The sequence below is a fragment of the Peromyscus leucopus genome, chromosome 6, assembly GCF_004664715.2.
Source record: "Peromyscus leucopus breed LL Stock chromosome 6, UCI_PerLeu_2.1, whole genome shotgun sequence".
Classification (NCBI taxonomy): Eukaryota; Metazoa; Chordata; class Mammalia; order Rodentia; family Cricetidae; genus Peromyscus; species Peromyscus leucopus.
In genome coordinates, this window is record NC_051068.1 from 96,523,680 (window position 1) to 96,538,348 (window position 14,669).

Consider the following 14,669-nt stretch of genomic DNA (forward strand, 5'->3'; position numbering starts at 1 on the left):
ATAAACCTTTCTGCTTCCTGTCATCACTTCCTGGGATTAAAGGCATGAGTCACCATGCCTGGCTGTTTCCAGTGTGGCTTTGAATTCACAGAGATCCAGACGGGTCTCTGCCTCTGGAATGCGAGGATTAAAGGCGTGTGCTAATACTGCCTAACCTCTATGTTTAATATTATGGCTGTTCTGTTCTCTGACCCCCAGATAAGTTTATTGGGGTGCACAACATATCCACCACATGAAAGGGAAGAAGGGAGGTTAGTGCAGGGGCAGGAGGAAGTGCTTTTCTCTTTTCTTTTCTCTGTACCTTTCTGATTCCCAGAATGCATGAAGCTGTGTAGATTCTTAATGAACACTTACCAGCATTTAATGCTTGGTAATCTATAACACCATTATTATGTAATTAAACAATTACATTAGCACAGAAAGACACTGTTGTTATCTATATTACAGGAATAAATGGAAGACTAAGAATGTTTAAGCCCATAATCTTGTGAAAATAAGGACCATGAAGTTATTCCAGAGTCACTGTTTGAGGCCATGGAGTAAGGTCAGTAGGTGAAGACATGTGCTGCTCAAACCTGGGTAATGATTTGGTCCTAGAACTCACATGATAGAAGGAGAGAACAGATTCCATAATGTTGTTCTCAGATCTGTGTATGCTTGCCATGATGTATGCACCCTCCTCCATGCACACACACACACACACACACATTAAATAATAATAACAAATAAAATCTAAAAAAATGTTGATTGGGAATAGGAATAACTGTTCTTCATGTATTGGCTTGACATTAAGCTAGAAGTGGTCTGATAGTAATTACCATTAACATTGAAATTTCTTGGGACATTGTTGCCAGCCAATGGCACCTGTTCAAATTGGTGATAGTGAAGGATAAGAGTACCATTTAGTATCTGAGAATATGCACTGAGCTGGACTTTTGCTTACAAGAGTGAGGGAATGTTATGTTGGTTAATTACTGCCTCTTTGAGCAGAACAAGCAGGTGATTCATAAATGGTTGTTGGGAAATACTGAGTTTGGGAATTGGTGCTTAAAAGATGGGCTTGTGTCACCTACAGATATATGGTTACTTAAGTAACAGTGCACTTGATAGATTGGCTATTAGAGGCTTATTTATTAGAGTAAGCCTATTCATAAGTGACTGATGTTCCAACATGAAACATGGTCACTGAGTGGTTGGGTTGCCAAAGTATGTTCACTTGAAAAAAAATCTGTCACTGTCTGATTCAACTGATTGTAAAGCCATTAGACAGCTATTTGTTGCAGATGACAACATGATCACAATTTTCTTAGAAATATGGCAACTTCTATAATTTCCCCCTTTATTATATATGTTCTAAACTCTGTGTGTCTTATCTACTCCATCTTCTCATTTCCAAAGGAGTTGCACTGTTCATTGTTATGCATGTCTTCAGAACTGCCAGTGGGTGAATAGCAAATGTTTCTTCTAAATATTACTTGTGATCATTTTCTGTGGCCAGATAAAAGATGTATGAAATAGACTTTGAGGTAACCTTTTCAGAGTAGGAGGGTAGTATTCTGAAATTATTACATCAGTGTAATAATTTTGTAGCCAGAATGAATGCTTGATGATCCTGGGGAGAATTCAAATCAAGTTGATCTATTTGAGGAACTTCCATCAGAGTCAATCAGTCATCTATTTACATAAAATCCTGGTAATTTTTGTTGCAGGATTAGAGAAGAGGTTGGCGCACTGATCTTTGAGGAGATACAGATAACAATGAAGAAGCTAAGTTCCTTATGTATTTACTTAAGCAACTGTGAAACAGGCATAGGGAGAAGGTTCACTTTAAGAACTCAGATGCAGACTCAATTTGAGATACCAGATGAGCACCAATAGACACAGGGGCAGGTGGTCTTGCCAGTAATTGGCAAATTTAGGATCCTTGGAGACCATATCTTGACTGCTAGAGGATGCCTCCATTGGGAATTACAACAGTGAAGTACCTTCATGGGAGCAAAAGTTATTGCTGGGAAGAAACTTGGTCATAAGAAGGCACTCAGGAGACTTGCAATCCCATAAAGGTTTTGAGTACCAGGGGGCATATTTTTTGTGGGGATAAGATTTTGTGGTAAATGGGAACAAGGTTATGTTGTTTATATGATTATTACATATGTAGGTGTGTTTGGGTGACTGGTGAAGTAATAGGATTGAGTCCTACAGGCGTTCAGGTTACATTTCTAAGTTCTGCTTATAAAAACCAATACTGACCCTCTGCGAGTCTGAGGAGGTGCTGTTTGTGGGTGTATAGGCACCTTTGGTTTCTAAGGATAGTCAGTTTATAGGTCCATCCATCTGCTCATTTATTTATTCGGGTTTTTAGACAATAAATCCTTTGTAGAAGTTCATAATTGTGGGAAATTATTCTGTGCTCATAATGTCACTTGATAGCTAATTAACAGTCACAGTGATAATCATTTTTGGATGTTCATACAGCAGGTATGTACAGAGTACAAAGACAGTGGTACAGAGAAATAGAAAAGTCAGGTGGGTAGAACCAGATCCTGCCATAGAGGGTGCAACTTGGAACATAAGTTTGGTTGGACTCCCGGTAGTGACAGTGACATGGAGTGATCAAGGCACTTAGGAGAAAATGGGCACTCTTTGTCAGGGAGCAGCACAGTTGAAGCTGAGCACCCCAGGGAGAACTCAGTGGTCAAGGCTGATGTCATGTTTACACAAAACAAAAACAGTTTATTAGGGAAAGCACTCAAAAATTGAGCAAAAAGACAGCAGGATTAGGTTTGTTTTAATGACCTTGAAGACATCTTCAATTTAAATGCAAGTAATTGTATATTTTAACCCAATTTTTTTTTGCAATCTTTCTTCCCCTTTTTAAAGATGTTTTTACAATACCTTATTTGATTTCACCTGAAACTCCCTTACAAGAATTTAGAGGTAGAATAAAATCCTTGAAACTGCTGTTAGGGGAGAATGTTGAGATGCCCTCATATGTCTTTCCAAGCAAGAAATAGCACTTGGATTTTAACTAAATGTACTAAAAATACATCTGGAATTATCTACTTGAAAATCATATTTGAAAAAGCCATTCTGAATGGCAGAATGCTTGTCTCTCCTGCTCCAACAGTGCACATAATCTCTATGAGACCAGCACATAAAAATTCCACTCTGCATTTTTGCTTCTGGGAGTATAGCCTTTCTCTTCCCTTCTTTCAGCCCCCCTCTTCAAGTGATGTAATTCCCCGAGGAATTCTTGCATAAAGAAAGACATCTGTTTCCTTTATCCCTGTGAGGAAGAACAGACTCTCTATACATCATTGAATACATTACTATCATGAGCTTAGCACTTTCCATGAGGCGCAGACTCAGAGACCAAGAAATAAGGTCTCCAGACAAGAGGATGCAAAGGGCTTCGTGCACAGAAGGGTGTTCGGCTGCCGGTTAACGGAAGCAGGCAGTTTTCTACCCTTGCATTTCCTTCCCTCTTCCCTTCCCTCCTCCCTCCCCTTGTCCCTTCATTGCTTTTGTACCTAGTTATTAAAGAAAGAGACAGAGGTTTTCTACTTAAATTTTCATTTGAAGTGTGAACATATTTACATTACAAATTAGAATGTGATAATGCAATGTAATTTTGTTTTCCACAATACCTTCTAAGCACAATGTATCTCAAATGGTTCTGCAATTCAAAAGGGAGGTGTAAAAATTTAAAAATCATGCATAGACAAGGGGATAGTGCACAAGGGAAAAGAGATGGTTTATGTCTCTCAAACAACATCACTAATTCAACCGAGAGATGGCTGAGCAGTTAAGAGCACTTGTTGCTTTTCCAGAAGCCTTAGGTTTGATTTCCAGCATCTGCATGGTGGCTTACAACCATCTGTATCTCCAGTACCAAGGATCCAATGCCTTCTTCTTGGTTTTATGGGTACAAAGCTGTGGTTTCTCAGTCACATCTCAAAAGGTTCCTCCTTCTGATATGATCATACTAGAAGTTAAGGTCCAGGATATGAATTTTGACTGGACAGTAACATTAAGATCAATAGTAATAATTTCCTATGATATTCCTTCTTTCCAAGATTATTTTATAGGCTTTTCTTTCTCAGTCATGGCACTCATGATATTTTGGATTGCATGGTCTCATGTTGTGGGTGGTTTTCCTGAATATTATGGGGTGTTTGTTAGCGTCACTGAGTTCTTTATACTAGATAGTAGGATAATCCACACACCGATTTGTAATAATCATAACTATTTCAGGTATCATTACAGATCTTCTGGAACCCACAGTCATCCTTAGTTGAGAGACAAAGTCAGCAATATAGAACTCAATTTTTCATCAGTTTGGGATAAGAAAGAGGAAGATGTTCTTTAACAGTATAGTAGAAAGGAAGATAAGAGGCAAATAGAGTTAGATATTAGAATAATTCATAACCAGACTCAATCTGATGATAATCCCTATGTCCATCAATTCATTATTATAAAGTAACCATGCAATAGAAATTCAGCAATTAATAAGAACAAATGACTGAACATTGAAAAAGTCATTTTAAATAAGCAAGCCACCATGGTTAGTGAAAGAAATCAGACAGAAAACATTTTTAATTCATGACTGCATTCATATGATGCTTCAACAACTGTAGTAAGAGAAAACAGGAGGGGGATGCCTAAGACTGGGTGTGGAGGAGACTGATCTTCAAAAATCAGAGGGTTTATGGTGATGAAAATATTTATACTACATAGATTTAAACACAATGTCCTATACAATATTTGTTATTTGTACAATCAGTATAGTTAAAGGAATATATACTCTGCCAATATGCATGAAGTGCATACTTAAATGATTAATTTTAATCTCAAATTGTGATTTGTAAAAACTTAAAAATGTGTGAATAAATGTGAGGATTTGTGAATAAATAAAAGGAAATAATATAGAGAATGGGATGAGAAGACATACTAGACTTCTTTGTGTAAATAGTCTGTGACAATTGACCTTGTGGAAGTGCAATTGGATGCCTAAGGCTGCATTTGATTGGCAGGTTTGACGTTGTCTTGAGATATCCCCTGGCAGTCACTATTTTTACACAGCTGCTTGTTTCTCTTGTTGCCCATCAGAGTTGTCTCAGAGATGATCTCAGAACTTCCAGATCCTTGGCAACTCATGTTTGAGAACCCTTGGGCCTTTTTACAAATCAGGAATAAGTAGGAGTCAGGAAACACAGTAGTAATTCAGCCAGCAGTATCTCAGAGTGGACATGCCTGGCCTATGTAGAACTTCAATGTCCATTAAAAAGTGTGAAGGGAGTGACCTTTAATGCATGTTCAGAATAAACTGTTATTTTCTGGGAAACATAAATGGCAAGAAAAATTCATAGGTTAGAGGATTATTTCAGGAAGAGATCGAGACTTTGCTTTGGAGAAGGCACTCTGCTGGGAAATCTAGGTTATATATACCTAGGATCAGCCACCAGCTCAAATGACTGAGTGTCTTAGTTACTTTTCTATTGCTGAGAGAAGACACCATGACCAAGGAAACTTACCAAAGAAAGCTTGTAACTTGGGCCTACAATTTCATGATGGCGAAGTGAAGGCATGACGGCAGGAAAAGCAGAGAGCTCACAACTTGATCTACAGGTAGGAGACAGAGTTGGGGAGGGGAGAGACCAGGAATAACATGCATCTTTTGATACCTCAAAGCCCATCCCCAATGGCATACCTCCTTCAACAAGGATGTGCCTCCTAATCCTTCCCAAACAGTTCTGCCAGCTGGGAACTAAGTACTCACATATATTAGCCTATCCAGCCATTCTCATCAAACCACTGCACTGTATCAGCCCCTTTCCAGCTGAGATAGTTTCTTAAATTGGAAAATGGGAGACTAGCCTCTATTTCCTGTAGTTATTATGAAAACAAATTAAAGATACTGTATTACTTTCCTATGCCACACTTGGAGGCTAAGGACAGAAACTTCTCTCTTAAATTCTGTTGTCCTGAAACCTTAAAGTAAAATGTTCCCAGGACCTCATTCCCCTGTGAGCTCTAGTCAAGAGTCACAATGACTCAGGAACCCATGTCACATCATTGCAGATCTGATCTACCTCTATAGACCTCTTCTGGGCCTTTGCTTTCTGCTGTTTCTCTCCTAAAGACACATACCAATGGATGTAGCACATGCTCAATCTAGAGACACCTTATATCAAGATCCTTACTATACTGTCACCCTTTCCCCAACACATTCATATTCATAGTTTCTGGGCAGGTCTGCCTTTGAAAACAGACAACATCATTCAACTTGCTTTAGGTCCTTTAGGAGAGTGTGTACTGTCTGCTCCATGGGCAGTCGTTATTTTTTACCATTATTTAATTTTATAATTAAATAGGTACTAAAAACCCCTTTTATAAAAAAATTGTTTGAATGTATTACATGAGTTAAGTTTCATGTAATTCTTCTCCCACAGACACAACAATGTAGTAAACTGTAACATTATGAAATTAATGACAATTCTGCACGAGGTCATCTTCTACTGTGACAACATTCTACTTTTTTTCTTCTTTCAATCATCTATGTAGTCTCACATGTGCCCAGGATAAGTAAGCATTACAATATATAATTACTCCTTTTGTTTTGTTTTTATATGAAATATTTATTGAACTGTTATGAGTAACCATAATTTGAAGATGACACAGAACATAAAATTGTATAATGTGGAAATTCATTCTGGAATGGAGAGAAATTAATCCATTTATGGTTGTTATATACATTAACACACTTGTTCTATTAAATGAAGAGGTGCCTATGAGAATGTCACAATTGTGAAGTCATTTTCTCAAGGTCACATTAGCAGTGTGATTGACTTGGCTGACTTGAAGGAGATTTTTACCTATAGCTATTACTACAGTATACAGAATACATAAACCTCATTATCCCATCCCTCTTTCTATGCCAGAAATTTTAATTATGTGCCTTTAGGATGTAACAGCTTTTGAAGTTATGACTAAAATGAATCTGTACTTTGCTCGGCAGCAGGATTCTGACGAGGATCTTTAACTTCCAAACACTCTCACCATCCCCCTTCGTAGGGTTAATACCTATCTCCCCGGCCCCGTTGTCCCTTGTAGTGATATACAGGTGCTGTGTTTTCTACAGATAACACAAGTTCAAAAACGTACTGACGTGAAATGAATGGCAGCTGAGGCTCATCTGGTTGTCTGCGGGCAGTGCGTTGGCAGAAGTCTCCTTCCTTTACTTTACTGCTGTCTTGATGAGCAGTCTGCTTCCTGATGCTGAAGCTAACATGCCGCATCCGCAGCTTGGGGTGATTAAATCTTCGTCTTTCTGTCAGGAAGCCGCCTGTGATGTCTTTTCTCCCAACTACTTATGTCTTGTTACAAGCCCCCTTTCTCTGTAGATTAGACGACAGCAATGCAAAGAAAAAGTGCTCATGCTGCACAGTTTGTTTTCAGATCCCTTACCTTTATATTCCAGGTGACAGGATGGTTTATTTGCTCATTAACAAGGAAGCTGAAAACAGACAAAAATATTTCTGAAATATTGAAGCTTGCACATGCATTTCTGGGAAATCGAAATGCTTGTGTTTTCCCCCACGAATGGGTTATAAACACAGTTGCTGTGTTTCTACTGTTTTATTTCTAAGCAAATGTTTTATTTCAGTATCTTCTTGCTGCCTGTTATGCAATGGATTTGTGAAGTCTGTCTAAATATGTAAAAAAAAGGAATTTGACAAAGTGACCTCAGTAAGTCCTCCAGCAAAAGCATAGGTTTATTCATATGCACAGGCAATGAGCATTGAGTTTGATGATCCAAACAGGCTTTAGGGTGGACATGATTTGTGAAAAAAAGTCATGAAGATTATGAATAATATTGAGCTTGGGAGGAGCTATTCCTGGCTTGAAGTATGATCTATATGACTCAGGAATGCATATATTTAGTCAAAGGAAAAAAAGAAAAACTTAAATACTCAGAAACAGATGTAGCTTCCATCTTCTCTAGTTTATCTATCTTTTCCATATTTTTATTAGCAAATGGGTATTGTGATTTTTTTGAGTTAGTTAAAAAAATAATGAAATTAGATGTCAAGCAACTCCTGAGAAAAGAAGTTGCTACATTGCTTTTGCTGGTTTCCCTGGAAGCAGATGAGGGTTTCCATTGCATGGTTCATCAAGGGCATGCCATTTCCCGGAAAGAGTGCATGTGGCAGGATGGAAACAGAGAGTCGAAGCAGAATACAGTTTGCTTTACATAGCACTAAGCCTTGGCCTGGGAGCAGCAGAAGAATCAGGCCAGGGAACACCAGTGTACTCAATGACTAACAATTCTCTTGTTTCATTCAGGTAAGTGGCTGACAAGTTGGTTATTCTTGGCTGTGCGTATGTATAGCTGGGAGTGATGTGAGAACCATGCACTTCCCTGAGCTCCTTGAACTGAGGACAATTCCACAGAACAATGAGGGATTATGTGTCATTAGAAGGAATCACTCACAGTGGCTAGAAATGAAGATGCTGGCCCAAGAAAAGGTTGTGGCCTGAGCACCCTTGACATGCCAGGATAACTTTCCAGCACTTATTACCATAGAATAATGTGTATTTGCATAGATACATGTTTGTGCATACATGGTAATTTGTCCAAAAAGAGTGCTATGTTTTCAAATATATTGTCTAACTGGATATGATAAAAGGAAGGTTATTGAATCTACTTTTAAAAAGGAACTAGTTGTTTTTAAATATTTTACATTAGATTGAATTTTTCTATGTTGCTTACAAATTTTGTATTGGACTCACCAAAATAGGATAAATAATGATTTTTTGTCTGAATTTGTCAAATGTTAATGGATTGGACATTTATAATGTATATAATGGAGTTTTTTGTCTGAATCTGTTAAATGTGAATGCACTAGACATTGTTAATGTAACTCTTTACTGTATATTGTATATACTTGTTATATATACTTATTCTTATATTTGCTATAACTTTTTAAATTTTAAACAAAAAGGGGGAAATGTGGTTGATCTATTGTGCACCCCAATGAACTTATCTGGGGGTCATAGAACAGAGCAGCTACTATATTAAACATGGGATTAGGCAGTGGTAGCATACGTCTTTAATCCTAGCATTCAAGATGCAGAGATACATCTGAATCTTTGTGAGTTCAAAGCCACACTGGAAACAATCAGGCATGGTGATTAATGCCTGTAATTAACACAGCTTTAATCCAAGCACTTGAGATCTAATGTCTTGCTTGGGAAAGACACATGCCTTTAATTCCAGGGAGTGATGGCAGGAAGCAGAAAGGTATATAAGACATGAGGACCAAGAACTAGAGCCTTTTTTAAGCTTTTAGGCTTTTAGCAGCAGTTCAGCTGAGATCCATTTGGATGAGGACACAAAGGCTTCCAGTGTGAGGAAACAAGATCAGCTGAGGAACTGGTGATGTAGAGGTTAGCTCTGGCTTGTTCTGCTTCTCTGATCTTCCAGTGGTCACCCCAATACCTGGCTCCAGGTTTGTTCTTATTAATAAGAGCTTTTAAGATTCACACTACACCTAACATTGAAGTTTGGAATTTCACTCTAAATGTTTAAATGTTTACAGTTACACATTCATTTCAGAAAACTTTTCATTGTACTTTTGCATTAATTAAGGAAATAGATTTGAAATCATAATGAAAATACCAGTTGAATTTAAGATGTAGCCAATAAGGTAATTTAATGGCAACTTTGAGGGCTCAGACAGACAGAAACTAAACAAGAAAAATACAGCTTCTTAATTTACTTGGGTCAGGTAATTTACTTGATGTCCTTTGTATGGTTATTTGAATCTATCTGTATAGGCATGACAACATCAGAGTTCAATTTGTGATTTATTAATTACATTTTATTCAATTCCATGTACACACATACATGCACAGAGGCAAAACACACATTCACTTAAAAAAATAAAATAAAATGAATAAGTAAAATTAGGTTGAAGCATTCTGGTAAGGTTGGTGACATGTTTATGCCCCGTTCTGTTGTTATTATATTTTATAAGCTATAGCTATATAATCATGAATTTTATCTTTTATATTTCTTACAACTTATATACTAAAATATTCAGATGTACATAGATTGTACTTTCAATCATCTCTATTACTTATAATACCTTATACAACAAAAGTGCCTCATAAGCATTTGACACATGTGCTGTTTAAAGAATGAGAAAAGAGTCCATACATGTCTAGTACAGACACAAATAATTACATGTATTTAATCAAAGCTACCTTTCTTTATTTCTCCTTAGTATTAAAAGAAAGGCAATGTTTAGCAAACATAGGTTCTAAGAACCAGAGAGAGTAACAGAAACAGAGGACCAGAACACCGACCCAATGAAGACAGGACCATGTATTAGCACCTAGAATTACAATTATCCAAAACTCAGATGCCTACACATCAATGTAAAAACAAAATGAATTACAGTTGAGTACACCAGAGTTTAGCAACCCTACTTCAGTAGGCCCTGGGAAATGAACTATAGCTGAAGCACAAGACAAGGACCTCAAAACAGCCTTTATGGGTAAGTTAAAGGTCCTTAAAGAGGAAATGGCTAAACCCATTAAAGAAATCTATGAAAGTACAATGAAAGAGTGAAATTAAATGAAGAAAACAGCTTAAGGCATGCAAGTGGAAATACAGTCAACAAAGGAAACCCAAACCGAGGGAAAACTAGAAAGGACAAAATTAGGAACTTGAACGGGAACCCCAGCAGCAAGCCTCACCAACAGAATACAAGAAATAGAAGAGAAAAATCCCAGGCACTGAAGACAAGATATAAGAATTGCATACTTTTGTCAAAGAAAATACCTAATCTAAAATAGACCAGGGACAAAACATCCACAAGATCCAGGATGCTATGAAAAGACTACATCTACAGATAATAGTAATAGAGGAAGGAGAAGAACCCAGGTCAAAGGTAGAGAAAATATTTTCAGCAATATCATAGAAAAATATTTCCATAGCCTAAAAAGCAGGTGTTTACTACTAAGGTACAAGAAACAGACAGAACCACAAATAGATTTGACTATAGAAAAGAAATTCTCTATGGCGTGTAATAATCAAAATATCAAATGTACAGAACATAGAAAGAGTATTGAAAGTTGCGAGGGAAAATGACAAAATAACCTATAAGGGCAGACCTACTAGAATAACACCTCTTTTTTTCCCAATGGAGACTCTAAAAGTCAGAAGGGCCTAGATGGATGTTCTACAACCTCTAAGAGACAACATATGCCGGCCCATACTATTATACCCAGCAAAATTTTCAATCATAATAGATGGAGAAAGAAAGACATTCTATAATTAAGACCAAATCTAAGCAATTTATATCTACAAATCTAGGCCTACAGAAAGTGCTAGAAGAAAAACTTCAATCCAGGAAGTTAGCCATATCTAAGAAACACGAGAAAATGATATCAGACCAAAAAATCAAAAGGGAGGTGGAGCTATACTACAATAACAAAACAACAGGAATCAACACATAGTGTACATTAATAACTCTTAATATTGGTACTGCCACAAAAAAAGACATGTTGGTCAATGGAACAGAATTGAAGACCCAGAAATAAGTTCACACACCTATGAACACCTGATTTTTTTTTTATTAAGAATCTAGAAATACACACAGGAGGAAGAAAACACAGTATCTTCAACAGTGGTGCTGGCCAGATTGCATGGCTGGATATAGAAGGATGGAATAGTGGCACGAAGCTTGTGGGAGTAACCAGCTAATATCTGATTTGAGTTAAGACCCACACTGTGAAATGGAACCCGTACCTAATGGGACTAGATAGGCCAGGGACCTGGAGGAAATCCAAGTACTACTATTCTTCTACAGGTACATAGCAATAAAATGACTCCTAAAAACATTTTGCTAGACTTGTAGATCTCTGTCTTGCTCAGTCATCGTCAGAGAAGTTTCCCCCTGCATCAGGTGGGAACAAATATAGAGACTCACAGTCAGCATACATTATGCAGAGAGTTTGGAATACTCTGACATCAGTGAGATGTCTCCATCAAATCCTTTCCCTCAGGGCTCAGGGAACCCACCAAAAAAGGAGTTAGAGAGGGTCGTACCAAGGATGGAGGACACCAAGGAATCAAGGCATTCTAGACTCAACAGGGCAGGTACATATATTGGCAGCATGCACATGCCTTCAGAGGTCTGCACCAGAAGGGTCCTAAGTTGAAAGGAGTAGGAGTCAGACATTCCCTCTTTTACTCAGAAGCTATCTCTAATTGATAATGACTTGCAAATGAAAAATTAGTTTTATCGAAGGGATTTCCACTGTGGAAACAAACCACTCTGAAGAGTAGGCCTGTAGTCAGCAGCAGATAGACAATACGAAATGAGCTTAGCAATCTTTGGAGGTTCTTTGTCTCATAATGTTGTTAGGGTATTTTTGTTCTGTTTGATGCTCCCCCCATTACAGGTCCTTATATATATCATGTCTTCAGATTTTGTGTTCTTATGGGACTCCTGAGTTTTCAAAAATGCATGTCTCTGCATTTCTATACATTTCTTGTACATTTTCTTTCTTTTTCTTATTTGGTTGTTTTATCATATTCCAATTAGTTTGTTTTTTCTTTCTCTTATTTTATTTTATTATTATTCCTTAAATTCCTGTTTGTTTCTGAGGAGAAACAGAATGGGTGTGGATCTGGATAGAAGGAGAGGTGGGGAGTAACTGGGAGGAGTAGGGAGAGGGGAAACTATAACCAGAGTATAGTATATGAAAAAAATCCATTTCCAATGTAAGAAAACAAATTAAAACAATAACAACCAAACCCCTTGTTGATTATGTTGTTTTTATCTTGTGCCCTATATTCTTGGAGTCTTGTGATTTTACCTTTCTTAGTGGCAATTTCGATTTTATACTATACTTTTATTTCAAAGGTTTTCAATGAACATTTGAAATCTCACTGAGTTTTAATTATCCTCTTTCCTTTTTCAAGCAATTTTACTTTTTCTTTTTATTTATTTATTTATTTTTTTTACTTTTTTAAATTTTATTTTACAATACTATTCAGTTCTACATAACAGCCCCTCCTGCCCCCTCCCTTCCCCCCAGCCCACCCCCCATTCCCACCACCTCCAGATCAAGGCCACCCCCGAGGACTGAGATTGACCTGATAGACTCAGTCCAGGCAGGTCCAGTCCCCTCTTCCCAGATTGAGCCAATTTTACTTTTATTTCATTTATAATTTTCTTTTTGTTTTCTCCTTAAAGTCAAGCTAACTGACCTAACAATGAAAATGATGAGAAGAGTAGATGATGCTTGGGTTCTAACCACAGTTCTAAAGATAAGGTTGACAGCTGGTTTGCTGTGTCCTTGCACAGCTTCATTCACATTTCTTTCTCTTAGTGGGTCTAGCTTCTGCTCTGTTCTTTTATTTTCACAGAAAGGGCCTCCTAAGTGTTCTCCAGTGTATGGTACTCAGGACTCTCTCTCTCTCTCTCTCTCTCTCTCTCTCTCTCTCTCTCTCTCTCTCTCTCTCTCTCTTCTTCCTTTCTTCTGTCTATAGCACCTTCTTTTATGGGCAATGAGTCTCAAAATTCTATGAAGTTTTGTATGTCTTCCTTTTCTGTTGGGTGCCTGGAGGTGCTAATTCCTGCATTTAGGTGCAGGAATATATCTCTGATACTGTGGGTTTGCTTAGAGACCACAATAATAAAGCTGCCATCACAACAAAGTAGCTGCAGAATTTTCATTTTCTCATTGCTCATAAAAATACTATTACATTATTATTGTGGTAGTTTGAAAGAAAATGGTCCCCCAAAGGGAGGGGCACTATTAGGAGGTGTGGCTTTGTTGAAGTAGGTGTGGCCTTGTTGGAGGAAGTGTGTCACCATGAGGGAAGGCTTTGAGGTCTATTTTGCTCATGCTTCTTTTTTCAGTGGTAACACTGAGATTACTTCCTGTTGCCTGCTAGATGTAGGACTCTCAGCTACTTCTCCAGCATCATATCTGTCTGTGTGCCACCATGTCTCACCATGATGATAATGGACTGAATCACTGAACTTTAATTGAGCCACCCCAAATAAATGTTTTCCTTTGTAAGAATTGCCATGGTGGTCATGGTGTCTCTTCACAACAATAGAAAGCCTAACCAAATATACAAGTTACTAAACTCACCTTCTTAAAAATGTATATATTCTAACTTTGAAATTTTCTTCATTGCCAAAAATTTTGATGATCATCTGAGCTTGATAAGTTATAATTTTTGCTATTATTGGCAGAGTTTTGCCTGATGTTGGTGGCTACTGACAGATAAGAGTGCCTTATTCTGATGACTGGAGTGGCTGTGGAAATTTCACAATAGAAAACAATAGTGAAGTTTGCTGCATTGATTAGCTTTTCTTTGATGAACAATTCCTTTGTAGTATACTATGATATCATGTTTCCTACTGTGTTAGTCAGTTTTCTGTTATTATGATAAACTACCCAAGATTAGTGACTTAAAACGGGGGAAAAAGGTTTATTATAGCATATGGTGTCAGAGATTTCCATTCATGGTCACTTGGACACATTTTTGTTTTTGAAAGGGGGGGGTTTATGGGGAAGAAGAACATCAAAACAGAGAGTGTGTGTTGGAATAAATTTGCTTGCCTTATAAATGCTGGGAA